General features: G+C 45.0%; 1 protein-coding gene across 2 annotated transcripts in view; it reads left to right on the top strand.

The window, feature by feature from the left end:
* Window positions 1–23,717: 23,717 nt before the first annotated feature.
* The window catches only part of LOC147103074 (PLAC8-like protein 1), a 33,656-nt gene continuing 31,084 nt past the window's right edge, over window positions 23,718–26,289 (top strand). The window contains exons 1-2 of one of the 2 annotated variants that reach the window (XM_085962368.1): window positions 23,731–23,874; window positions 24,072–24,120. The gene's annotated coding sequence lies outside the window, so the exon portion shown is untranslated. Of the gene's footprint in view, window positions 23,875–24,071; window positions 24,121–26,289 lie in introns of both variants that reach the window. The other variant, XM_085962367.1, reaches the window with a different exon arrangement.

The following is a 26,289-nucleotide window of genomic DNA, read 5'->3' as shown; positions in this document are numbered from 1 at the left end:
GGCAAACGCCTCCAGAGGCACGAGAACACAGGAGAATGGAGAGAACGCTATGTGCGGATGGGGGAAGCAGATACCCCACTCTAAGCTGCTAGTATAAGATTAAGCGTCCCTCCATTTAAAAAAAAATTTTTTTTTTGATTGTTTTGGGTTATAAGGAAATAAGTATTGTCATGTTATTAGTTGTTCTTAAGTTTTTTTGGATTAATAAAAGATGCATGCAGATGGCGCAAAAGGGTATCAACCCCTGCCCATCTGACAGGTGAAGGTGTTATAGTTTAAGATTTGCTGTCTATGATTCCAAATGTGCATGAGGTAATTTTCATTTTCTCCAGAAATGGGAACTGCATGTGTCGTGAGGGGCATAGATAGTTAAGTGCCAGGAATGTTTGGATGTGGGGAATCAGGGAAAATTTGCTCATCAAGGATTATTGATACTTTAAGCAAGCTATCAGTATCACAGGGGGGCCTGTAAGATTCGCAATTTTCAGCAAAAATCACGCAAGAAAACTGGATAAAATAAGACTGTTTATTGACCAAAGTAAGCTTGCACAGAAAAACCTTTGATAAAAGGGCATACAAAATGGCCGCCAGGCCCCGTGATCAGTTTATGAACCATTTTATTTCTGTTACTGCAAGCCAGACAGGCTTGTGGATTGAAGACAGTGAGCCCACGAAAGCCAGTCTCTGGGAACCGAAACTCAGAGCAACAGCATACATATTCAATGGATTATAAGTACAGGATGGGGCCCATCAAGATATGGGCGGACAATGTAAAAACACTTATACCCATTTATCGTACAAAGGAAAAACCGTTTAGCAGCCATCAAGGAAAATGTCCGGACCGATCAATATGCGAACCGAGCCACGGTGACAATGCAAAAGACATTGAAAGACATTATCGGCCAGGAAGGCCAGTTTAAGTTATCACCGGCTCCGTTACAAGACAAAGCGCCCCTGCAGAGATTTCTGCCCGCCAAAATTAATACAAAGACAGGACTATGATTTGGCGGGAGATAAGACTGTCCCAAAAGAGTATAACTATGGATTGAAAGTCCATCTAAGTTACTTCGGACTCCGGGTTACTTGAACAACTTCTTCTTCACTGCCACGGCTTCTTGTTGGGCGACTTCAGGCTTCCATTTCTTCAAGAACTTTCTTCTACGAGGAACGAACGAAGGGCGGACGGTGCCCGGATCGGCGCCTCTTCCACTTCGGCAGATCGATGAAAACGTTTTCGTCTTTTTAAAGACGGACGGTTTCGGTAAAAGGACAACGTGGTCGGTGTTCAGCCAAACAAGGCTCGGCCACGACGAGAAGACGACGAGGGTGGCCCGGGTACTGGGGTCGGGAGATCATCGACGACCCAGGCCGACGGAGAAGAAACCCTCTGGAGAACCGGCGATCGATGCCACAAGATTCTCCCAAGTGCATAGCCTGCATCTGGGTCTGCTCCATGAACCCAAATTGACTTAGTGGATCTCAACCTTAACGAGCGCTCATCGAGGCTGGGTCTACCCCACCGCCTCGAGGGAGGAGAGAATATCGACTGCGCCAGAAGTTTCCAAATCCACGTGACGACGGAAAGCGGTGCCAAAAAGGCTGCGAACCCCCTTTCTCGCGATTTCGAGAGTGGTGAGCATGATCCCAAGTTCCCCAGGTCGAAACTTAGTTTAGGTATAGGGGAGGGAGTTAAGGGAAATCGTAATGTGTTTCCCCTTTTTCGATGTGCCGTGTGTTCCCCATTTCCATAGAGTCAAGTTCATAAATTTGTGCATGATTGTAGTAACTTTAATCTGTGCCTATAACATGTATTTTGTAATGCTTCAAACTGTTTAAAAATAAAAGCATCCATTTCGTGCTATTCAACCTGGTCTATTGAGTTCTTTCTCTGCACTACTGTTCTCTGCACCTAAGTCCAAGGTCTAGAACCGTAGGGGGGAGTGGGTCGAACCACTCAAGGGTAATTATTGCACGAAGCCTGGCAGGAGACCAGAAAGAGCAAGAGAAACCCCCTGCAACTTCCGCGGATAGAAGATATTTTTGCCTCACTATCTGGAGGGAAATGCTTTACGAAGATTGATCTGGCCCAAGCGTATCTACAAATGGAGGTAGAAGAAGCATCTAGAAAATACCTCACGATAAACACTCACAAAGGTCTTTACCAGTACAACCGACTGGTATTCGGGGTAGCATCAGCCCCAGCTATTTGGCAGAGGGCGATGGAACAAGTCCTGCAAGGGATCCCGGGGACCCAGTGTTATTTGGACAACATCCTGGTTACGGGCGAAAATGACAGTGAACACCTTGCCAACCTGGAGCAGGTGCTCACTAGATTACAAGAATATGGGCTACGAGCCAACCGCCCCAAATGCGAGTTTTTCAGGAAACAAATCTCGTATTGTGGCCACGTGATTGATGAAGAGGGGTTACATAAGTCCCCAGACAAGATTGAGGCAGTAGTCAAGGCTCCAGCACCGGAAAATGTGTCACAACTGAGGTCGTTCCTCGGGTTGGTGAACTACTACCATAAGTTCTTGCCAAATTTATCTACAATTCTGCACCCACTGAACGCCCTGCTGCAAACTGGAGTAGCATGGAAATGGAGTGATGAGTGTAAGCGTGCCTTTCAGAAATGTAAATGCCTAATCACTTCAAAAGAAATATTGGCCCACTACAATCCAACACTACCAATTCGGTTGGCATGTGATGCGTCTCCCTATGGCATTGGAGCGGTGCTGTCACACAAATTCCTTGACGGTTCAGAGAGGCCAATAGCCTTTGTGTCACGCTCGTTAACCTCAGCCGAGCGTAACTACGCTCAGATTGACAGGGAGGCCCTCAGCCTGGTGTGGGGGGTGAAGAAGTTCAATCACTATCTGCACGGGCAGAAATTCACCCTACTGACTGATCACCAGCCTCTTGTCTCCATTTTTAACCCAAAGAAGGGCGTTCCGGTGATGACGGCGCAACGGCTGCAAAGATGGTCACTTTTTCTAGGGGCACATCAATACGAGATAGAGTACAAGGGTACGAAACAGCATGGAAATGCTGATGGGCTGTCACGCCTGCCGTTGCCTACGGTGGAGGAAGCACCTGTAGTGGACCCTGTTGAGATATTCCATTCGACCATAGTCGAATGTCTACCTGTTACAAACTCAAGTATAGAGAAGGAAACCCGAAATGACCCGACACTCTCTCGGGTCTATAATTTGACGGTGAAGGGATGGCCAGCACATGGCGACTCACTGTTGCCAGCATTCTCGCCAAGGAGAGAACAGCTGTCAGTGTGCCGGGGGACCTTGATGTGTGGATCCCAAGTGGTAATTCCACCCAAGTTGAGAGATAGAGTGCTCAATGAGCTTCATGAGGGTCATTTGGGAGGGGTAAAACTGAAGAGCCTAGCCAGGGCGTTTGTGTGGTGGCCGGGAATCAATAAAGAAATCGAGGAAATGACCAAGAGCTGCACAGGATGCCAGAAAGTCCAAAACGCTCCACCACAGGCCCCGCTACACCCATGGGAGTGGCCCTCATCTCCATGGCAATGGGTACACATTGATTTTGCTGGTCCATTTATGGACTCAATGTTTTTAATCGCCGTGGATGCACATTCGAAAGGGCCAGAGGTCATCAAAATGTCCTCCACCACCACGGAGAAAACTATTGCAGTCCTACAGACCATTTTCGCCAGGAATAGCTTGCCAGAACAGATTTGCTCCGACAATGGACCACAGTTTGTGTCCGAGGATTTCCGGAGGTTTTTGAGGAATAATGGGGTAAACCATTACACATCTGCCCCATATCATCCAGCCACAAATGGATTGGCTGAGAGGTTTGTTCAGACCTTTAAAAATGCAATAAAGGCGATGTATAATGACAACATACCACTGCAACACAAGGTGGATAATTTCTTGTTTGCTTACCGGAATGCGACACATGCAGTCACCAACCAAGCTCCAGCCATAATGTTCTTTAACCGAAGGTTAAGATGTCGCCTGGATTTGCTCAAACCAAACATAAGACGAGATGTTGAGGATAAGCAATTCCAGCACATCAATGAGAAGCCAACCAGGAGCTTCAAGATAGGGCAACCAGTCTTGGCCCGCGACTACCGAACAGAAAAATGGCAGCCAGGAACGATATGCACACAGCAGGGACCATTAATGTACACAGTGGACGTTGGAGAGAGCATCGTGAGATGCCATGCTGACCAGATTCTAGAGTCACAGGAACAAGTCAAACCCATACCACGAGCATGCGCACCTGGTGATGAACCCGAAGTACAGATTGCGTCTACCTCAGAATCAGTGGTATTGGAAGCTGCCGAACCAACCAATGACAATGAGCCAGAATCGACTCCGCCGCAAGAACAGGATACTCGAGAAAGGCGCTATCCAGACAGGATCAGGAAGCCTCCTCAAAGACTGAATTTATAAATGATTACTTCAGCTGATGTATATAGTACAGAGAAAATTGTAATTGTAATTAGTTATTATTTATTTGTTAAATGAATGTTATGTACTGTTTATCTAAAAGGGGCGGAATTGTTGTGTATGTACCTTTAAGAGAGAACTGCTTTTATACTGTAGTACCGGCAGTGACCACACCTGTATATAAAGCCGTAACAGGCTTCTGTACTTTCAGTTTCCAGCATACCCTCTGTTCAGTAAACACCTGTTATTACCGTTCTCCTGCAGTCCATGTGTTATTGATACGCAGACACTACACCTCTGAAAGAAGGGTCAAACCCGAAACGTCAACTCAAATTTCTCTCCACGGATGTTGCCTGACTTGCTGAGTTTTTCCAGCATTTTCTGTTGTTATTTCTCTAGATGGGGTCTACCACAGATCGTGGAATCAGATCAGGGAAGTCACTTTACTGGACCGATAATGCAAGCGACTTTGAAACTGATGGGTATTGAAGGGAAATGGCATGTAAGCCATAATCCGCAGTACTCAGGAATTGTAGAGCGCATGACTAGAACCCTAAAAGAAAGACTTAGGAAAGAACTGGATGAACAAAAGAAGAAATGGAATGAAGTGTTACCACTGGTGTTGATGAATATTAGGGGGAGTACTGCTCGTACAACAGGGTATTCACCTCATGAATTGATGACAGGGAGACCTAGGAGAACACCGCTACACTTATGGGTACCTGTTCTGACTGAAAGACAGGAGAAGGAAGTAACTCGGGATAGATTTGTGAGGGACCTGAAGAAACAGTTGGAAGAGCTCTGTAGACAAGCTGCAGGGAATATTAGCAGAAAACATCAAACCAATAAAATGAATTTAGAACCACACAAACCACAGGAATGGGACACAGGGGATCAGGTGATGGTCAGGAATTATGCTCGGGTAGGAGTGCTTGAACCGCTGTATAAGGGACCATATAATATTGTAAGGGGTGGTGTGTGTGGTCAGCTTTACCTCTGACTCCCTGAACGGTTTGAATCGCTCCCACTCCCTTGGTTCTAGACTTTGGACTTATTTGGGGGCTGTAATGAAATTGCAACAGACACCTGAGTTGGTCAAAAGAATTGAGATTTTTATTTTGAGACAGGAAAATATACAATACACTAAACCTTATACTCTAAAAGGGGGAACACTTCGGGATATGCGAGGGAGAATTAAAATAGACAAAAAATACCTTACCCTCCCAACCCCACTATCCTAACTAGGTTGAAATCCAGAGGACCAGGAAATGCTCACCAAACGACTTTCTTGACAGATTGTAGAGGTTCGCGATTTCGGGGTTCTCTTTAGTTGTGGTGGTTGGGGCTTGCCATACCCCGGACGTGGTGGAAGACCGCAACTGCGTTCGGTTTTCAGTCTTCGCCTGTCCGCTGATGCGGTTAGCTGCGTAGTTGGATTTATCGGGTAAGTACCCAATTTTCTTTGGTTAGGTAAAGTTTTAGAGTCTTTTGTGTCAAATCTTACCCAGGGGTAAGTCAGACTAGCCTGTAGAGTGGAAACAAGTTTTTGATTTTCGATTTCTCGGTGGTTGGTCTCTTGTTGGTCGCGGTGGCCCAAAATTACTTGGTTGGTAGTAATATTGGTAGTTGTTGGTTTCTTGAGGCCTTTGGTTGCCGCGATTTCCTTTTCCTTCCATTTCGTTCTTCTTTCTTCAAGTCTCTGATTCTCTGATACGGTGATGATGATATCTTTTTCTGAACTGTACTTTCTCTCCTGTACTGAACTTGAGCCTTCTTTCTGATCTGACCTCATCTCCTCTGATCTCAACGTACTGTTTCACTGAACAAGCAGGCCTCAATTATACTGTTTTGAGGCCTGGCTTATCTGACCGCCAAATCTCTGGTCCTTTTGTTAATTTTGGCGGGCTCGTTATTTTTAATATGTTTCAATCCTCATCGAGCTTTGGGGATGGTCCCATCTATCTTTAGGGTGAGGGAGCCGATCCAGACTCGGTGGAACCATGGTCGTTACGTGTCGTGTTGATTTGTAAGTCTTGTTAACAGCCTGACCACAGGAGTTCAATGGACAGGACAGTCAGTGAAATTTAAACAAACACCTGTCATTGTGTGGCCTGATTACTCCAGCTACTTCCTTGTTTAACATATTCCTAAAGTCAATCAATCGTGTCTGTGTCTCTGTGTGAATAATTTCCTCCTGCATGCCATTCAGCTCACAGCTTGTTTTAAAAGTTCATTTAAAAGTCCTGTTGGTTCCTCGAGGCATGCTGGGATACGAAGCTTGGTCAATTTCTTATGATTGGTCAATTTACAAAACTGTCTGCACAGTACAGCAGCTTAACCCTTTAATGTCAGTTTACTTTAAGTTAAGTGCGCTCCTGCTGCAGGACAGGCTACAGTTTATTTCCGTGACCAGAATTGGATACAGTTCTCAAGGTGCGGTCTGACCAGGGCACTGTTCATAGGAAAATAGAAACAGGAGTAGGCCATTCAGCCCATCGATCCTGTTCACAGAATCACAGAAACCCCACAGTGCAGATAGAGGCCATTTCGGCCCATCGAGCCTGCACCGACACATATCCCACCCGATCCCCGTAACCCCTACACCAACACATATCCCACCCTATCCCCGTAACCCCACGTATTTAATCCCCCTAACACTAAGGGTCAATTTATCATAGCCAATCAACCTAACCCGCACATCTTTGGACTGTGGGAGGAAACCGGAGCACCCGGAGAAAACCCACGCAAACACGGGGAGAATGTGCAAACTCCACACAGACAGTCACCCAAGGCCGGATTCGAACCCGGGTCCCTGGCGCTGTGAGGCAACAGTGCTAACCACTATGCCACCGTGCTGCCCATTCTGCCAGTTTAATCATGCCTTACTCCGACTTGTGTTCTACTCTTTCGGCTGTGTAATTCAACATTCTATTGGCTTTGCTGGTTGTTGTTGTGCACTGTTTGGATATGCTGAGCATTAAGTCTGCCCAGACTCCTAGGTTTCTTTTAACTGCATTGTTAGCTATCTCAAACATGGAGTAATTGTGAAGGAATAATCAAATCAAAGCTCTGCAATCCTGCCACATCCAGTCGTGAGTGGTGGTGGACAATTAAACAGTTAACAGGAGGAGGAGGCTCCAAAAATATCCCCATCTTCAATGATGGTGAAGCCCAGCACGTGAGTGCAAAAGACAAGGCTGATGCATTTGCAACTAACTTCAGCCAGAAGTGCCAAGTGGATGATCCATCTCAGCCTCCTCCTGAGGTCCCCAGCATCACAGATGCCAGTCTTCAGCCCATTCAATTCACTCCACGTGATGTCAAGAAACGACTGAAGACACTGGATACTGCAAAGGCTATGGGCCCTGACAACATCCCGGCAATAGTACTGAAGACTTGTGCTCCAGAACTAGCTGTGCCCCTAGCCAAGCTGTTCCAGTACAGCTACAACACTGGCGTCTACCCGGCAATGTGGAAAATTGCCCAAGTATGTCCTGTCTACAAAAAACAGGACAAATCTGACCCGGCCAATTACCGCCCCATCAGTCTACTCTCAATCATCAGCAAAGTGATGGAAGGTGTCGTCGACAGTGCTATCAAGCGGCACTTACTCAGCAATAACCTGCTAACTGACGCCCAGTTTGGGTTCCGCCAGGGCCACTCAGCTCCTGACCTCATTACAGCCTTGGTCCAAACATGGACAAAAGAGCTGAACTCAAGAGGTGAGGTGAGAGTGACTGCCCTTGACATCAAGGCAGCATTTGATCGAGTGTGGCATCAAGGAGCCCTAGCAAAACTGAAGTCAATGGGAATCAAGGGGAAAACTCTCCATTGGTTGGAATCATACCTAGCACAAAGGAAGTTGGCTGTGGTTGTTGTAGGTCATTCATCTCAATCACATGACATCACTGCAGGAGTTCCTCAGGGCAGTGTCCTAGGCTCAACCATCTTCAGCTGTTTCATCAATGACCTTCCCTCCATCATAAGGTCAGAAGTGGGGATGTTCGCTGATGATTGCACACTGTTTAGCACCATTCGAGACTCGTCAGATACTGACACAGTCCGTGTCCATATGCAACAAGACCTGGACAACATTCAGACTTGGGCTGACAAATGGCAAGTAACATTCGCACCACACAAGTGCCAGGCAATGACCATCTCCAACAAGCGAGACTCTAACCATCTCCCCTTGACATTCAATGGCATTACCATCACTGAATCCCCCACTATCAACATCCTGGGGGTTACCATTGATCAGAAACTGAACTGGGCCAGCCATATAAATACTGTGGCTACAAGAGCAGACCAGAGGCTGGGAATTCTGCGGTGAGTGTCTCACCTCCTGACTCCCCAAAGCCTTTCCACCATCTACAAGGCACAAGTCAGGGGTGTGATGGAATACTCTCCACTTGCCTGGATGAGTGCAGCTCCAACAACACTCAAGAAGCTCGACACCATTCAGGATAAAGCAGCCCGCTTGATTGGCACTCCATCCACCACCTTCAACATTCACTCCCTCCACCACCGGCGCACTGTGGCTGCAGTGTGTACCATCTACACGATGCACTGCAGCAACTCGCCAAAGCTCCTTCAACAGCACCTTCCAAACCCGCGACCTCTACCACTTAGAAGGACAAGGGCAGCAGACGCATGGGAACATCACCACCTACAAGTTCCCCTCCAAGCCACACACCATCCTGACTTGGACCTGTATCGCCGTTCCTTCACTGTCGCTGGGCCAAAATCCTGGAACTCCCTTCCTAACAGCATTGTGGGTGTACCTACACCATATGGACTGCAGCGGTTCAAGAAGGCAGCTCACCACCATCTTCTCAAGGGCAATTAGGGATGGGCACTAAATGCAGGCCTAGCCAGTGACGCCCACATCCCATCAATGAATAAAAAAAATAAAAAATTAAAAAAAATAAGCCATATAACCTATTCAGAAAAATACACCATTCTATGAAGTATTCTGGCCTTATTGAAACATGACAAACTGTGTTTGGAAATCTAGAAACCGAACGATGAAAAAGTTGTGATAGCATTCTGGCTATTGAGATAAGGTAGTTGTTGACACTGAGTCACTAACCTTATTGAAACAGAAGGTTAAAGGCTCCTGACAGGCTGACCTTTGGGAACAAGACAATGGTTCACCCTGGTTAAGGTGTTCTAATTTACACTTCGTAAAGAAGCACAAACATTTGCCATCGTAAAAATTACATCAAGTAAAACGCACCTGCTGTTACACCTTTTTTTATGGTAAACTTAGAACATCTAGAGGAGAGACATAATTCTGTAATACTACCAGCTGAGGTGACTGTAAGAATTGCAGGGGTCAGCAGAAAAATGACTGGAGATAATTAGCTTACATCAGCAGAAAACCTTTAAGGAAATACCACTGGAAAAGGGTATAAATATTGAACTCTCAAATGGGATAGTAGACTTGCTTTAAAGGGGCAAAGTGATTCTCGGCTTCAGAGGTGGCTCTGTAAGTCTCCAAATTCTTTGTACCTCGGGGATCAAAGGTACTGTATTTGATTTTGGTGGATATCCTGTAGAAAACTAAGAACTGCAAAACTGTAGCAAAGTTAAGATTTGAGAGTAAGGTTCTCCGATAATAGAATTGTAAGCTTTCTCTTTTTGGAACTGTTAATGTTGCAATTGACTCACCAACTGTAAATTACATGTCGGTTCTTTAATAAATCTATATATTTTTAGAATTGTCTCACATAAGACTTCTGTATCAAGCTCGCAAACTCAATTTCTGTACACTCTTGGTGAGGAGTTGCAGAATACTGAGGGAGTTTTCCGGACCCTCATAATATCCGGAATGTTACAGTCCAGCTAAACTTATTAAAAGTGCTATCTGGAGGACGGTAACATTTTCAGGTTGTTCCTTTCCTTTAGGGAGAGATGGTCCAGACCTTTAGACCCAATTAAGCGCCTTTAGGATTCGGCTACCTCAAACTTTAACTGAAAGTGAACGTCTGAGGAATACGCCTGATCTGGGGTAACCTTAAAGGGGCTAGGACTAGTAATTATCCCTTCAGTTGGCAACCAACGTGTGTGTTAACGAGTTGATACAGAACCCTATACTTATATTTATATTGCTTGTTAAGTATAGAAGGAGTGTTTTACTGACAGTGGTACTGAGACCCAGATTTAAGTCTCTAGAGATGACAATTCCCTGATCAGGCCCTGTAGAACTTAAATCAGAACTCCTTCAATATACCATTGAGGTCTAGAAATTTCTTATAAAGTTCATATTAAACCCTAACCGAGGTTAGGCCCTGACGAAATGGCAAACCCTGTCGAAATTGGCCAAGTCTTTTTATTAGGAAATTCAAATGATTGCTTTATTAGGGGAAATAATCTTACCCCTATACCTCCACAAGATCAAGTAATAATTTGTGATGGATTAGACAGTTAGATTTAAAAAAAGAAGTAACAGAGGCGATTCATCAAATTGATCAGAGGATAAGGGAGGCAAATAGGCAGAAAAAATTGACAAACAAAGCATAGCAACCCCTAGCAGGAGAATGGGTAGAGGAAAAGAAGTTCGAGCAAAATCCTGGTTTAAGACCGAAGTGGGAAAAACCTGTTCAAATACATTCTGTTATTAACGAAAGAACAGTTAAACTACATATTAATCAGCTGAATGGCAAGCATATTCTTAAAACTGTCTCCACAGACAATCTCAAAAGATGGCCTGCGGGATACCGAAATGGAGGAACAATACAAGGTGTAGTCATACACTGTCTTTCACGATCCAGCTTGGAGCCCGACACAGGAAATGGAAGTGAGTGGGCAAGAACATGGCAAATGGAATTTAATGTAGAGAAATGTGAAGTTATCCACTTTGGTAGGAAAAATAGAAAAGCAGACTATTTTTTAAACGGTGAGAGATTGGGAAATATTGGTGTTCAAAGGGACCTGGGTATCCTTGTACATGAATCACTGAAAGTTAACATGCAGGTACAGCAAGCAATTAGGAAAGCAAATGGCATGTTGGCTTTTATTACAAGAGGATTTGAGTATAAGAGTAAAGATGTCTTACTGTAATTATATAGGGCCCTGGTGAGACCACACCTGGAGTATTGTGTACAGTTTTGGCCTCCTTACCTAAGGAAGGATATACTTGCCATAGAGGAATGGGGGGATTGTCCTATGAGGACAGATTGAGTAGACTAGGCCTATAGAGTTTAGAAGAATGAGAGATGTAGTAAAACATCCCAGGGCACTTTACAGGAGAATTATAAGACAAAATACAATATGCAGGCTTTTAAAGCTCAAACTTGGCATCACCATATCACCACTTCCCAATATGCTTTGTCTTCTCTTCTACTCTTGGCGATGTGCTACATTATGATCCTTGGGCTCTATATGTAGCTTATCAGTACATTGTGACTTGCATTGTTCTGTGTGTTATATGATAGCATAAACACTGTTTGATTGTGATTCCCACTGAGATGCTCATATTCTGTGGGCTTTTGTCGCCTTCCTTTGGATTAGTTGTCTGAGTTTCATCCTCCGATTATGGTGAGAGGGTCTCTTTCTCCTTCCCTTGCCTGGGCTCTGGTTGATCTGCTGTTTTATTTAGGAGGGGGTGATAATTGGACTGAACAAGTAATTGCTTCATTTTTATCTGCTTTGTTTCCGCCCATCCCTTGTTGAATTTCCGGGAGCAGGGGAAGTGGGGACTGTGGGCAGGAAGGCTTGATGTACAATCAAGTTAGATTAAAAATTCACCCTCCCTTCTGCCTCACTTGCATTTAACTCTTAGCACAATTTATCTCATGTTTTAGCTGCTTCTCTCTAGCAAATGATCCCTTTCTTCCTTTTGCTGTAAGCGCAGTGCCTAGTGCCCTGTGTTGTTTATAGATGGGTGTGGGCCATTCACTATTTTTAGCATTTCCCAACAGCTTCTCTTTTTCCGTTATCAGATTGCATGTTGGTTTCGATACCTATTTGCGTTTTTTATTTTTGTGGTCATGTTGGCATGGTGACGGCCTAGCCCACACTTCAGAGGGAAGGACTAGCTGTTGCCTTGATAATGTTGTTAGGGTCCATCTCATTTTCTCCTCTATGCTCCTAGCGGTACAGCGTCAGTATATGATAAAAGTCAAGAATGAGAAATGGACATTTGACCCATTGAAGCTTGTCCTGCAACTCTCCCACTGAAGCTTGCTCCTCTAGGACCCTAACTCTCTGATCAAACTCTGCTCTTGGACCCTAACTCTCCCACTGAAGCTTGCCTCTCTAGGACCCTAACTCTCCAATTAAACTCTGCTGTAGTACCCTAACTCTCCCACTGAAGCTTGCTCCTCTAGGACCCTAACTCTCCAATTAAACTCTGCTGTAGTACCCTAACTCTCCCACTGAAGCTTGCCTCTCTAGGACCCTAACTCTCCGATCAAACTCTGCTGTAGTACCCTAACTCTCCCACTGAAGCTTGCCTCTCTAGGACCCTAACTCTCCGATCAAACTCTGCTGTAGTACCCTAACTCTCCCACTGAAGCTTGCTCCTCTAGGACCCTAACTCTCTGATCAAACTCTGCTCTTGGACCCTAACTCTCCCACTGAAGCTTGCCTCTCTAGGACCCTAACTCTCTGATCAAACTCTGCTCTTGGACCCTAACTCTCCCACTGAAGCTTGCTCCTCTAGGACCCTAACTCTCCGATCAAACTCTGCTCTTGGACCCTAACTCTCCCACTGAAGCTTGCCTCTCTAGGACCCTAACTCTCTGATCAAACTCTGCTCTTGGACCCTAACTCTCCCACTGAAGCTTGCTCCTCTAGGACCCTAACTCTCCGATCAAACTCTGCTCTTGGACCCTAACTCTCCCACTGAAGCTTGCCTCTCTAGGACCCTAACTCTCCGATCAAACTCTGCTGTAGTACCCTAACTCTCTTACTGAAGCTTGCCTCTCTAGGACCCTAACTCTCCGATCAAACTCTGCTGTAGTACCCTAACTCTCTCACTGAAGCTTGCCTCTCTAGGACCCTAACTCTCCGATCAAACTCTGCTGTAGTACCCTAACTCTCTTACTGAAGCTTGCCTCTCTAGGACCCTAACTCTCCGATCAAACTCTGCTGTAGTACCCTAACTCTCTTACTGAAGCTTGCCTCTCTAGGACCCTAACTCTCCGATCAAACTCTGCTGTAGTACCCTAACTCTCTTACTGAAGCTTGCCTCTCTAGGACCCTAACTCTCCGATCAAACTCTGCTGTAGTACCCTAACTCTCTTACTGAAGCTTGCCTCTCTAGGACCCTAACTCTCTGATCAAACTCTGCTCTTGGACCCTAACTCTCTTACTGAAGCTTGCCTCTCTAGGACCCTAACTCTCTGATCAAACTCTGCTCTTGGACCCTAACTCTCCCACTGAAGCTTGCCTCTCTAGGACCCTAACTCTCCGATCAAACTCTGCTCTTGGACCCTAACTCTCTTACTGAAGCTTGCTCCTCTAGAACCCTAACTCTCCCACTGAGGTTTGCCTCTCCAGGACCCTAACTCTCCGATCAAACTCTTCCCTCTAGTACCCTAGCTCGCTTACTGAAGCTTCTCCTCCATCTAATACACTAACACTCCTATTACAATACGTTAGTTCATTTTGAATGCCCCAAATGTTTTTTGCCACCTCTACCACCTCATCTGTCAGATTATTCCAAGTATATATCAGCCCAAGTAAAGAAATACTTCCTGATATATTTTCTTGCTTTCCCTTCCTCCCTCCTCTTCCATTCTCTTCCCTTACCCTCCTTTCCTTCCATTTCCTTTCATCACAAAGGGCAGAAAAGAAGAGAAAAGGGACAGAGGCAGAAACTGGGCTGGAAGAGGGGCAAAGTTGTCATGGTGTTTTGGAGTGGGGGAGCAAGGAGTGAGCCAACATTAAATGAGGGGGAGGGGGAGGGGGAGGGGAAAGAGTGCCAGCATGATCTGCTTTGTCTGTTGAAAATCCTAGGCCGTGATTTTGCCGGCGCCCAGAGTGCGGGTTTGGAGGCTGGTTCGCTGTCAAAATCAAAATGATTGACAGTGGGTCGGCAGCCCACTCTGAACCCGCCTCCATGTAAGTTTCCAAAGTGGCGGGTCTGCGATTTCAGAACAGACCCGGCACCAAGCGGCGGGGGAGGCATTTACAATAGTTAACTGCTTGTTAAACGCTTGTTAACTACTACTTTGCCGGCCTTTTTCTATTTTCCCACATTTTGAATGGGGTTCACATCATTCGGCGATCATGTCAGGTAAGTAGGTCGGGCTCTCTATGTTGCCCCATTGCTGTGAATAGGTGACAGCTGCAAAAGTGGTATAAAAGCTACCATTTTACAGGTGGTCACTTTCCAATGTCAGAATCTTGAACCTTCAGAACTTGGAAGACACTTTTGAGCTTTATGCAGTTTGGAAGTGTTTGGAGTAAACTCTCTATCCACTGTCACCTCCTTGGAGCAAGCTCTCTCACCATTGGCAGATTGCTTCTGTCATCTCAACTTCAGCTGCCCTCTATTCCAGCAACATCGGTGCCCTTGAATAAATCTGACCTTGGTCCTCAGAATCCCACCATGATCAGCCCCAACACCAACATCACCAGGCACACCAACATCACCAACAACAACACCAACCTTCTCCACAATCACCTGATGCTGCACAGGACACAGGGCATCAGCACCCAACCACATTGCTGCCTGGGACACCAGCGATGGCATCACCATGGCCAGATTTAGTTCACTTGACGCTGTATACCCTGGCTGCCACATGATGCGCCAGGTTTACACCACCCCACACCAGCACCATAAAGCATCCCTACAATGACCAAGCCATTCCTTTCACACTCATCACCATTGCAGGGGGTACTGTTATGCCACACCATTCACTGCAACTCACTAAGACACTTCCAAAGGTGAGCACAGATCTGTACAATAAGGCAAAGTGTTGAAAATAAAGATTTCAATGTTTGACAACGCATAAACAGAAAATTTACATAAACATTGCATAACATACCCAAGTGTCTACCCTTGTGTGTTGCTGGTTGGTATGATTGCACTAGGATGAGGATGAGTGTGAGGGGTGGCTACTGAGATGGAGAAGTGATAATGTAGATAGAGAGGGATGGGTGGCGGTGCAAGGTAAGTTGGTGTGACTAAGGATGTGCAGGAGTAGGGTAGGGAAGGCAGATTGATGGGGATGTGATGAGTGGCACAGCAGGATAAGGCTGAGTGTGGCTTTGCAGTAACATTTCGTGATCTACTGAGATTATTGAAAGGTTTGCGCCACTGTAGCCATGTAATCCTGACGAAATCCCTGCTTGTGCCCTCCTGTGCAATATGCAACCAGGCTGTGTTTGTGTCCTGGAAAGGCCTCTTCCGCTCATGGGAAGGGAAGAGGACCTCCCTGCGTGCTGGGAGTCATGGGAGAGTTTGGGTGCAGCCGTGCACCTCTGTGCAGTGATTGTCAGTATTTGCAGCAACTCAATGCTGCAGAACACTGACAGCACAACTGTCAAAATCAATGTGGACATGGTCCATTTAAGGAAACCAGCTGATGACGTGTCATCAAATGATGTCATCAGACCCGCTTCCTTTTAATTGGTCAGGAGCCCCACAGGGCGGGCTTAACAAGCCCTATTAACAGAAAATCCTTTTGACAGAGCGGCTGAAGGCGGGAGTGGGACCGGAACCTGCCAACTACCTCTCCCGCCGCGATCCCACCTCCGCTGGGAAAATCCAGCCCCAAGTGTCAATTTGTCTTTAGATATTTGGAAAATTCTGTTAGTGCCTCCACTATCTCCTCCCTAACCATCGGGGCCTGGCAATTTTTCTCTTTTACTCCTGTTAATATTTTTAATACAGTTTCCCGTTTGAATATTTATCTCCAGTGGCAACTCTTCCCCATCCACCTCGGGCACTTCTACAGTACATTTTCACCTGGTTCTGTAAAAATTGAGGCAAGGCCCTTACTAACGATCTGCACCATTCCCTCAGTATAAGATGGTGTCTTTACCTCTGAGTAGTCCCACCCTTTCTTTGATTATCCTATTACTTCTTATGTATTTACAAAAGCTCTTGCTATTTCTCTTTATGTTACCCGACAGCCCTCTTTCATGATCCCTCTTACCCATGAAAATCCATTTGCTTCCCTTCTATACTTTTTATATTTCTTATACTTTTCTTCTTTTTACCCTTTGTATATTTATCATATGGTTCTTTTTAAAGCAGAAATTTTGCTTTAATTTCTCCATTTGTCTATAGAACCCTAGCCTTTGAAGTGTTTACTTTGACATATTTTGAACACTGTCTCACGTTGGTGACTGTGACAGCCATTTTTTTCAAACGAGCAGCAATGAAATGACAGAACAGTTCATCTATATTTTTGGAGGTGTTGATTGCAGGAAGAATGTTGATCAGGACTGGGAGGACTCCCTGCTCTTCTTCAAACAGTGCCTTAACATTCACCTGAACCACCAGAAGAGCCAGGGCTAACGGTTTAATTTCTCATAGAAGGATGGTGCCTCCAACAATGCAGCACTCCAGAGGTACTGTACTGAAGTATCAGCCTACATTATGTGCTTGAATGAAACTTGAAACTACAGACTCAAAGGCAAGAGTGCAGTGGGTTATATCCTTCCACATTTGGGAACTGATTTTGAATCTCGTTGGACTGGCAGTGAGGGACATTATTCAACACAGTTCCTCGTGGGTATAAAACCACAGCATCAAACAGCAAACAATTTAACCATCTAAATAAAAGAAACAATATCTAACCCGTGCTGTACCTACTCTGGGAGTGTTTGATGGGACAGTGTAGAGGGAGCTTTACTCTGTATCTAACCCGTGCTGTACCTGCCCTGGGAGTGTTTGATTGGACAGTGTAGAGAAAGCTTTACTCTGTATCTAACCTGTGCTGTACCTACCCTGGGAGTGTTTGATCGGACAGTGTAGAGAAAGCTTTACTCTGTATTTAACCCGTGCTGTACCTACTCTGGAAGTGTTTGATTGGACAGTGTAGAGGGACCTTTACTCTGTATCTAACCCATGCTGTGCCTGCCCTGGAGTGTTTGATGGGACCGTGGAGAGGGAGCTTTACTCTGTAACTAACCCGTGCTGTACCTGCCCTGGAAATGTTTGGGACAGTGTAGAGGGAGCTTTATTCTGTAGCTAACCCATGCTGTACCTGCCCTGAGAGTGTTTCATGGGACCGTGGAGAGGGAGCTTTACTCTGTGTAAGATTTAGATCACAGGTCACACACAGATTACCCAAAGGGTCTTAGGAGTTGTAAGGCTTTTTATTAAAGAGCTTGGCCTAGAAATTCGGTGGAGCCGCAAACGGGGCGCCCAGCTCACCTGGGCGTCGGAATTACCGCTGTGATCGGAGCAGTTGCGACCGCCGGAAATTCAGCATGAGCACCCCAAGAGGGACACGGGGCGCTGCTCGAGGCGCTCCGCATCCCTCTTGGGGCGCTGAAACTGAATATCGCAGCGCAACGTGCCGCAGTGCCACACGCTGCATCACAGCGCACTGCGGTACTGCAGGCCTTCCTCCGCTTCTTAAGGGGGAGGGGCCTGCACCAGCGCGATGACCAATCGCGAGCGCCGGCAAAAGAGCCCGGCACCGAGGAGAAGTGCCGGGCTCTCGGGACACAGCCGGCACTGCCCAGGGGGGGATCAGGAGGCCGGGGACGGAGGTGCTGGCAGGCGGCCACCGAAAAAAATGGCCGCCTCGCACCTCCACCTTAATTTGTGCCACTGCCGCCACAGGTAGGCCCCGTGAACCGGGCGCAATTTGCAAACGGCGCTACAGAGGCGGGCGCTACCAAATATCATGATCGGGGCGGTAGCGGGGTGCTGCGCACACCGATGACATCATCGGTGGCGGCGCAGCGCAACAGGCTAATGCTGCCATTAGCGCCCCAGCTAAATATCGCGGGAGGCGTGGCCAGTGGCGCTAAAGCCACTGAGTGCCCTCTTTAGGCGCTAACTGGTGGCACAGCCCACCGAATTTCTAGGCCCTACACTTTAAAGCATAATCAGATATTACTACATGCGATTGACATAGATAGAGTAGACATACAACCCATGACAGATGAGGGCGATCTATGGCCCTGGAATGGAACGAAACAACCGGATGGACGGTTGTTGGAGGTGTTAGGCCGTCAGCCACCTCAGAGGCTTTCTCAACTTGGGCGTTACTTAGTAGGGAGTCTCGAAAATGAAGATTACCCCCTTCCTTACAGTCCATTCCTTTGAGTGGGTGGAGCAACCTCTGACCCCTTACTCAAATTCAATTCACTGTTCCGGTGTTCCAATTCTGCTTCGTCTGGAGTATCTTTGTTTCTTCTATCTTTCCTGATCTTACCCCGCCTGGGGTCTCCTCTACGTTGCTTCGGATCTTCTCTTTCAGTGTGCTCAATTAATTTGTTGGTGCTGATTAGTCATAAGCATGAGTACCCAATTGACTTATGTATCAAAGTCTTACTACATAGCATAGGGTATACATATATCAAATACACTATAATTACAAGTTGGAGAACTACCATAGTGTGTGAAATAATACGAACCTAAGGGTGTGCTGATATATTAAGCCCAATATCCCACCAGTGTAAGTTGTCCCCTATGCTGTCAATTTCAATATCCATTCTCGAGTTGTCTTGCTCTAAAACATAAAAATGCTTTAGGGAGGATTTCAGTTGCATCACGAGCTCGCTGAAACCTTCAAACAACAGGGGAATGTCGTATCCGAATTGTGCCACATAATTGTGCAGCTCATACTTAAGTATCTCATTTACTGTCAGTTTCACTTGAGCATAGGTTTTGATACTGAGTAAAATGTGTTGGTTGATGGGACAGGTCCTGTTAGACCCGTAAAGCATGGTAGTTGTGGTAGTAGTGACACAGGAGGCACTACCAAAATAATATATATAATACAATTCAACTTTATTGTCATTGCACAAGTACATGAACAACGAAATGTGATCTTGCAAGCTCCCATGACTGGGAGAAGCAAAGCCGCTGCATCGGTGTGCGCCGCCATTCCATTTCCACCATTCCTCCTGTCCGACAATCTTCAGCCCACCGCCCGGGCCTGCTCAAAATAATATATATAATATAATTCAACTTTATTGTCATTGCACAAGTACATGAACAACGAAATGTGATCTTGCAAGCTCCCATGACTGGGAGAAGCAAAGCAGCTGCGTCGGTGTGCGCCGCCATTCCATTTCCACCATTCCTCCTGTCCGACAATTTTCAGCCCACCGCCTGGGCCTGCTCACCAGCCGCTCCTCCCGTGGCTCCTTCCATGACCTTCTCACCAACCGCCCCTCCTCAGGGCTCCTTCCGTGACCTTCTGCACCTGGTCTTCCCTGATGGTCAACCCCTCCAGGTATTAACCAGGCCTGGCTCTAGCTTAGCTTCCAAGCCTTGCCAGTGACCCTGTCTCGAGTCCCAGGAACAGGGACTACCTCATACTGGATGCGTATTGGTTTTTCCCACGCTCTGTTACCTACAAAACACAATTATTACAGTTACAAGTTATAATTCAGTCTTTCAATCATTTCAAGCGACACTACAGTTTAACATCTAATCAACAAATCATGGACTTAAAAGTTTCTCCAGATGTCTTTTACTCATATCCATCTTGTGGATAATTCTTGCTAAACATAATTTCTCCATAGCCCTCAATTGTCCCAATCCAAATTCTTCAACTTCAATTTCAATCCCTCTAACAGGTACCAGTGTGCTTAACTCTATTCTGATTGTTCCATTAATTAGATAGTTTCTCAATGGAGTATGTGTCAATGCTTTAAAAGTTGTCTCACTCTCCTGAGCCACATTAATCATTTCATGTCTTGCTGTTGTCAAGTAACTGAGCATTTCTGAGACCCATTCTTCAGTGCAGATTCACCATGCATTTCCAGATGGTAATTGCTTCATACGTAACAAATCACATTTGCACACTCATACCGGTATCTCATTATATTGCCACACGTGCCATCCAATACAAGCCATTCTCGGACTTTCAGGTATCAAAAAATTGTAATCGTCTGGAGATCTTTGCTCATCTTCTTCTGCATGGTCCCAATATCTTGGGTAGTGGCCAGGCTATCAAATTCAGTTTTCTTAAAAGGTTCATTATAGACAGGGATGCAAATGTCTCCAAGAGAAAGCTATCAATTTTCTATTCTTAACTACACTTTCCAGACTTTCACTGGAAAGTTTGGAAAATTCCTATTTGATGGTGTAATTCTCCTGTTTCTATCTTACACCCTCAATCACTTCCTCTCTCCATTTTACACATCCCATTAATTACCATTCATATCTCATTCATGAGCCCTGGAGGAACTTTACTGTCTAGTATAATATTTAAGATAGAAAATATAGATCAAATGTTCTCACTTGGTCCAAGTTATTAACACTTTTTATTTATCATTATTTTAGGGGATCTTTTATTTTCCCAAAAGTAATCCAATATATAGTGCCTGAGCCTATTTTGTTAATTCAAAATTATCCCAAAATCCAAACAGCAGTATTGTTGAACTGACAGGTTTTGTCAATGTTCAATTTCATTTCTATCAATTTATCTTCCATTTCCAATTTTAGAAACGGGTGATTCCCAGGCTAGGTGGTTTACACAGTGTTTTAACATTAGAGATAGAAGTGCTGCAATTAATTTAAAAGGTAACTTCCATATAACAAAAGAAAGAAGAGAATCCATTGTGACTCTGCTTAAGAGACCAAGGGGTTAATTTATCAAATCATAATTTTCCTTCTGTCACTGTGGAGAAATATTAACTTAAAATTAAGAAACTTAAATTTAATAATTTCCAATATCTTTTAATTTCATTCAGCAATACTAAGGTTGTTGCTTGGTGAACTTAAACAGCTGTCAGTGGAAAGGGTTAACTCCTTTGCAGGTTTTTAAGAAGGTGGAGCGAAACATTGTCAGGCACACGCAATTGCGTCACTTCATGTAAATTTAAAAAATCTTTCTTGATTGAAAAAGACAGTTGTGTTTTCACAATTTAATAGGTTTGTTACCCTTAATAATTCCAATTTAATTCAGACCAATACTGTATTAACTAAACACAGAACAGATAAAACAAAACAAAATAGCACATGTTTTGCAGAAAACAGTAAATTACATCATATTTCTTATTGTCCTTTCTTCAGATGCTTTTCCAAATGACTGTAAAAACATTGAATACAACTGGAGAAAAATTAGCTTTTCACATTTAAACAAATCAAATCAAACTGCTTTGGAAGATTTCACCATAGCAACCACAGCTCCAAGGTTAAATCTTAGACTGAAACTTAATCTTTTGTTAAACAAACTTTTTGTTGTTCTTCTCAGTTTTTACACACCAGCTTAACTTAAATTGTAGCTCAAAGTTTTTTTTCCAATTCTGTGTGCATAATCTTATTCGCACATTCTTAAAACTTCCAAAATCCAAGACAAGACAAAAGGGTTAAATGCTTTTAACACAGAGAAGTGGGTGGAGCTACAACACACATAACAGACACTTTTTGTTTTCAGAGAAAAGCAATACTGTAACTTCTTAAACATTCATAGTCAGGAAAACTTCCAAACTTTAACACACGCTTTCACACAAACTGAAGTTCCAGGATTTTTAAGGTTCCTTTCACTTAGCAAATCTTGTGTTTTATTTGTCTCGGCACAGATGTTAATAACTCCCATGTTGGTAAAACTTTAAGTTTCTCTTCTTTTTCCTTTTTTAAATGGGTATCTCAGCAGATTTTCCTGGCTTTCCAAATCCCTGTTTTTTTCCTTCTTTGCTGAGTTTTCAGATTGGTTAGCTGCAATTTAGATTTTTTTCCTTCTCTATCTCCCCCCTCTCTCTCCTGCACTTTATGCTTCATCACCTTCAGGCTATCTATCAACTGTTCCCGGTGGCATGCCAACGCCATTGTATTTCTGGTTTTACTTTTTAACACGCTCCTTCCCGCTCCCTTCTTTCAGAGAGAAAATACTCAGTCTAAGCAACGATTTTGTGCGTTTGACCGGTCCCTCCGGTCTCCCCAATCAGAACTTTACAACTCCCAACTCTGTGATCCCACTTCTGACTCCACTGTAAGATTTGGATCAAAGGTCACACAGAGATTACCAAAAGGGTCTTAGGAGTTGTAAGGCATTTTATTAAAGAGCTACAGTTTAAAGCATAATCAGATATTACGACATGCGATTGAAATAGATACAGTAGACATACAACCCGTGACAGATGAGGGCAATCTACGGCCCTGGAATGGAATGAAACAACAGGATGGACGGTTGTTGGAGGTGCTCGACCGTCAGCCACCTCAGAGGCTGAACGTGAACAAGGTGTTAGGCCGTAGCCACCTCGAGGAAGCCTTCGCCCCTAACTGCCTGATTTCCTCTCTCGGTCGTCTATATTTATAGCTCTTTTGGTGGGCTTGTGATTACCTGGTGTCAATCATTTGTTCCCCATCCTATTGTTCAATTGGGAAGCGGGAAGGCATCCTTCGCCGTCCCTTTCTGCATGGCTGACGAGCCTCCCTATTATCTTTCTGAGGAATGTTTTGTTATTTTCTTTAAGGACATTTTATGACTTTTCGGCTCCATTTTGTCTAACTATTATCCCACCACCCTGTGTTGGTTTGCATTTTACAATTCCCTTATCACTTCTATTTGTCTTTTGGTGCTTGTTATTCGACCTCGCTGGCATTTCTGCCATCTATTCCCGGCTGCATGTTGTCAGTCTCTAAGAATTAAAACCCTATCTTTGAATCTAACAGCTATTTTGTACATCTGTATCTAACCCGTGCTGTACCTGCCCATGGAGTGTTTGATGGGACAATGTAGAGGGAGCTTTACTCTGTATCTAACCCATGCTGTACCTGCCCTGGGAGTGTTTGATGGGACAGTGTAGAGGGAGCTTTACTCTGTATCTAACCCATGCTGTACCTGACCTGGGAGTGTTTGATGGGACAGTGTAGAGGGAGCTTTACTCTGTATCTAACCCATGCTGTACCTGCCCTAGGATTGTTTGATGGGACAGTGTAGAGGGAGCTTTACTCTGTATCTAACCCGTGCTGCACCTGCCCTGGGAATGTTTGATGGGCCAGTGTAAAGGGAGCTTTACTCTGTATCTGCAGAGAGCTGCACCACAGAGCGTATCCACAGATCGTAACATGAATGCAATGTAAACAGTGGGAACTTGAGGACTTAGTGATTTGGCTAAATAGGGTAGAATGACAGTGAGCTGGAAGCCGACTGAGCTGTTGTAATGTGGGTGTGGCTCAAAAGGAGTATGAAAGTAGAAGATTGATGCTGCAGCACAGAGCGTAACCACAGATCACAGCGTGAGCAGAGTGTGAAGTTGAGAATTTGGTGAGAGTGGGAATTCAGTGCAGAGGGTGACGGAGGTGCTACTTTTGGCCATTAACGCTTGCAGTGGTTTGTGTAAGCTTGAGGCAGTAAGTATTTACAATTTTGTTCAGTGTTTTAGTGCTTAGTGCAAGTTTGTGTGTAAAAATAAAACTTTAAAACAGACTAAAAGGTAAATACTCACAAATAAATATCCAGTAAGATAAGGTAAGGACCAAAGGTAAAGAACTAGGATAACTGAACCAGGTTTCAAAAAGTGTGAAATTTTCCAATTGCATCCATTCAGCTGGGGTAAACCACTCCCGGACCCGATGAATCCACCGGACAGTTGGCTAGTGAGTAATACTGTTTTTTCTCTCCAACCTAGGAGAGTGGTGTAAACTAGAAAGCTTTAATGAATGCTTTATTAAATTAATAATTGAAACTAGTTACATTTTTGACTTTAAAAATAACTAAGTAAATTAATTACATAAATCTTTAATTAATTAGGTATAGAAAACAAGGTTAGATAGAGATGGCCATGCAGTAAGTGCATCACATCTGCAGCATGTCGGAGTTTGTGGAGAGCAGCGTGAGCCCACGCAACCACATCCACAGTAAGTGTCTGCAAGACAAGATAAGAGCACACGGGGCTGCAGGTAATGGGGGAAAAATTCAGTATCGCCCTGTTTGGGGCGCAATTATCGGCTGTGTGCCAAGCTTAGCGCCTGGTGCTAATTATCGCCTCTGACAGCAAACTTGGCTTTTATCGCCCCTGGAGGTGATTGGAGCGCTAAATCAGGCGCTTCACACCTGTCTTAAGGCGCAAAGGCAGAGGAGCGAGGCGCTACCTCAGAGCGCTGGCGAAGCAAGGAAGGGCAAATCAAAATGAACCTGCAAAGTGCTGCTCACTACTCAAAACTCCTTCACACAGCGTTGAATCTCTCCAGAAGTCTCTCTCTCTCTCTCTCAGAATGCGTGGTGCAAAAATGTCACCGACAAAAAAAGGCAAGGAGCGGTCGCCTTTAAATAGCGCTCCCCTAGTCCCTTTCTGACAGCAAAACGCTCCCCTCAACCTGTTGTTTCTAGCGGCAGGCGGTAAGGCAGGGGGTGCCACTCAATATCCGGTCCGGGGCGCTAACGGGCTGTTGCGCACTCGACTGATGTCACGATCTGCCGGCGCAGGAGATCGTGGCGGTAGTGTTTAGCGCCGCCGCAAAATGTCATTAATTTCGCGAGCGCCGCAAACATCGCCGCGCCCGGGCGCTAGTTGCTTTGTGCCCCAATTGGCGCCCTCTTAAGGCACTAACGGGAGGCGCAAACAACTGAATTTTCTCCCCAATATATGGATAGAGGATTGGCTAACTAACAGGAAACAGAGAGTTGGGATAAATGGGTCATTTTCAGGTTGGCAAACTGTAACTAGTGGGGTGCCGCAGGGATCAGTGCTGGGGCCTCAACTATTTACAATCTATATTAATGACTTGGATGAAGGGACTGAGTGTAATGTAGCCAAATTTGCTGATGATACAAAGATAGGTGGGAAAGCAAATTGTGTGGAGGTCACAAAGAATCTTCAAAAGGATATAGATAGGCTAAGTGAGTGGGCAAAAATCTGTCAGATGAAGTTTAATGTGAAGAAAACATGAGGTTATCCACTTTGGTAGGAAAAATAAAAAAGCAAATTATTATTTAAATGGGGAGAGATTACAAAATGCTGAGGTACAGAGGGATCTGGGGGTCCTTGTACATGAATCACAACAAGTTAGCATGCAGGTACAGCAAGTAATTAGGAAGGCAAATGGAATGTTTGCCTTTATTGCAAAGGGAATGGAGCATAAAAGTAGGGAAGTCCTGTTACAACTGTACAGGGCGTTGGTGAGACCACACCTGGAGTACTGCGTACAGTTTTGGTCTCCTTATTTAAGAAAGGATATACTTGCATTGGAGGCAGTTCAGTGAAGGTTCACAAGGTTGATTCCGGAGATGAAGGGGTTGGCTTATGAAGAAAGGTTGAGCAGGTTGGGCCTATGCTCACTGGAGTTTAGAAGAATGAGAGGGGATCTTATTGAAACATATAAGATTCTGAAGGGGCTTGACAGGGTAGATGCAGAGAGGATGTTTCCCCTCGTGAGGGAATCTAGAACTAGGGGGCATAATTTCAGAAGAAGGGGCACACTTTTAAAATGAAAATAAGGAATTTCTTCTCTCAGAGGGTCGTGAATCTTTGGAATTCTCTTCCCCAGAGAGCTGTGGAGGCTGGGTCATTGAATATATTTAAGGTGGAGATAGACAGATTTTTGAATGGTAAGGGAGTCAAGGGTTATGGGGAACGGGCAGGGAAGTGGAGTTGAGGCCTAGATCAGATCAGCCATGATCTTATTGAATGGCGGAGCAGGCTCAAGGGGCCAAATGATCTACTCCTGCTCCTACATCTTATGTTCTTATGTAACTCGAGGAACTTCGGCTCAAAATTGTTGAGCTGGAGTCCGAGGTACAGACATTGCAATGCATCAAGGAGGAGG

The sequence above is a fragment of the Somniosus microcephalus genome, chromosome 20, assembly GCF_052327205.1.
Source record: "Somniosus microcephalus isolate GS21.2 chromosome 20, FLI_Smic_1.0, whole genome shotgun sequence".
Lineage (NCBI taxonomy): Eukaryota > Metazoa > Chordata > Chondrichthyes > Squaliformes > Somniosidae > Somniosus > Somniosus microcephalus.
Note: the sequence above shows the minus strand (reverse complement) of the source record. Positions and strands in the feature narration are given on the sequence as shown.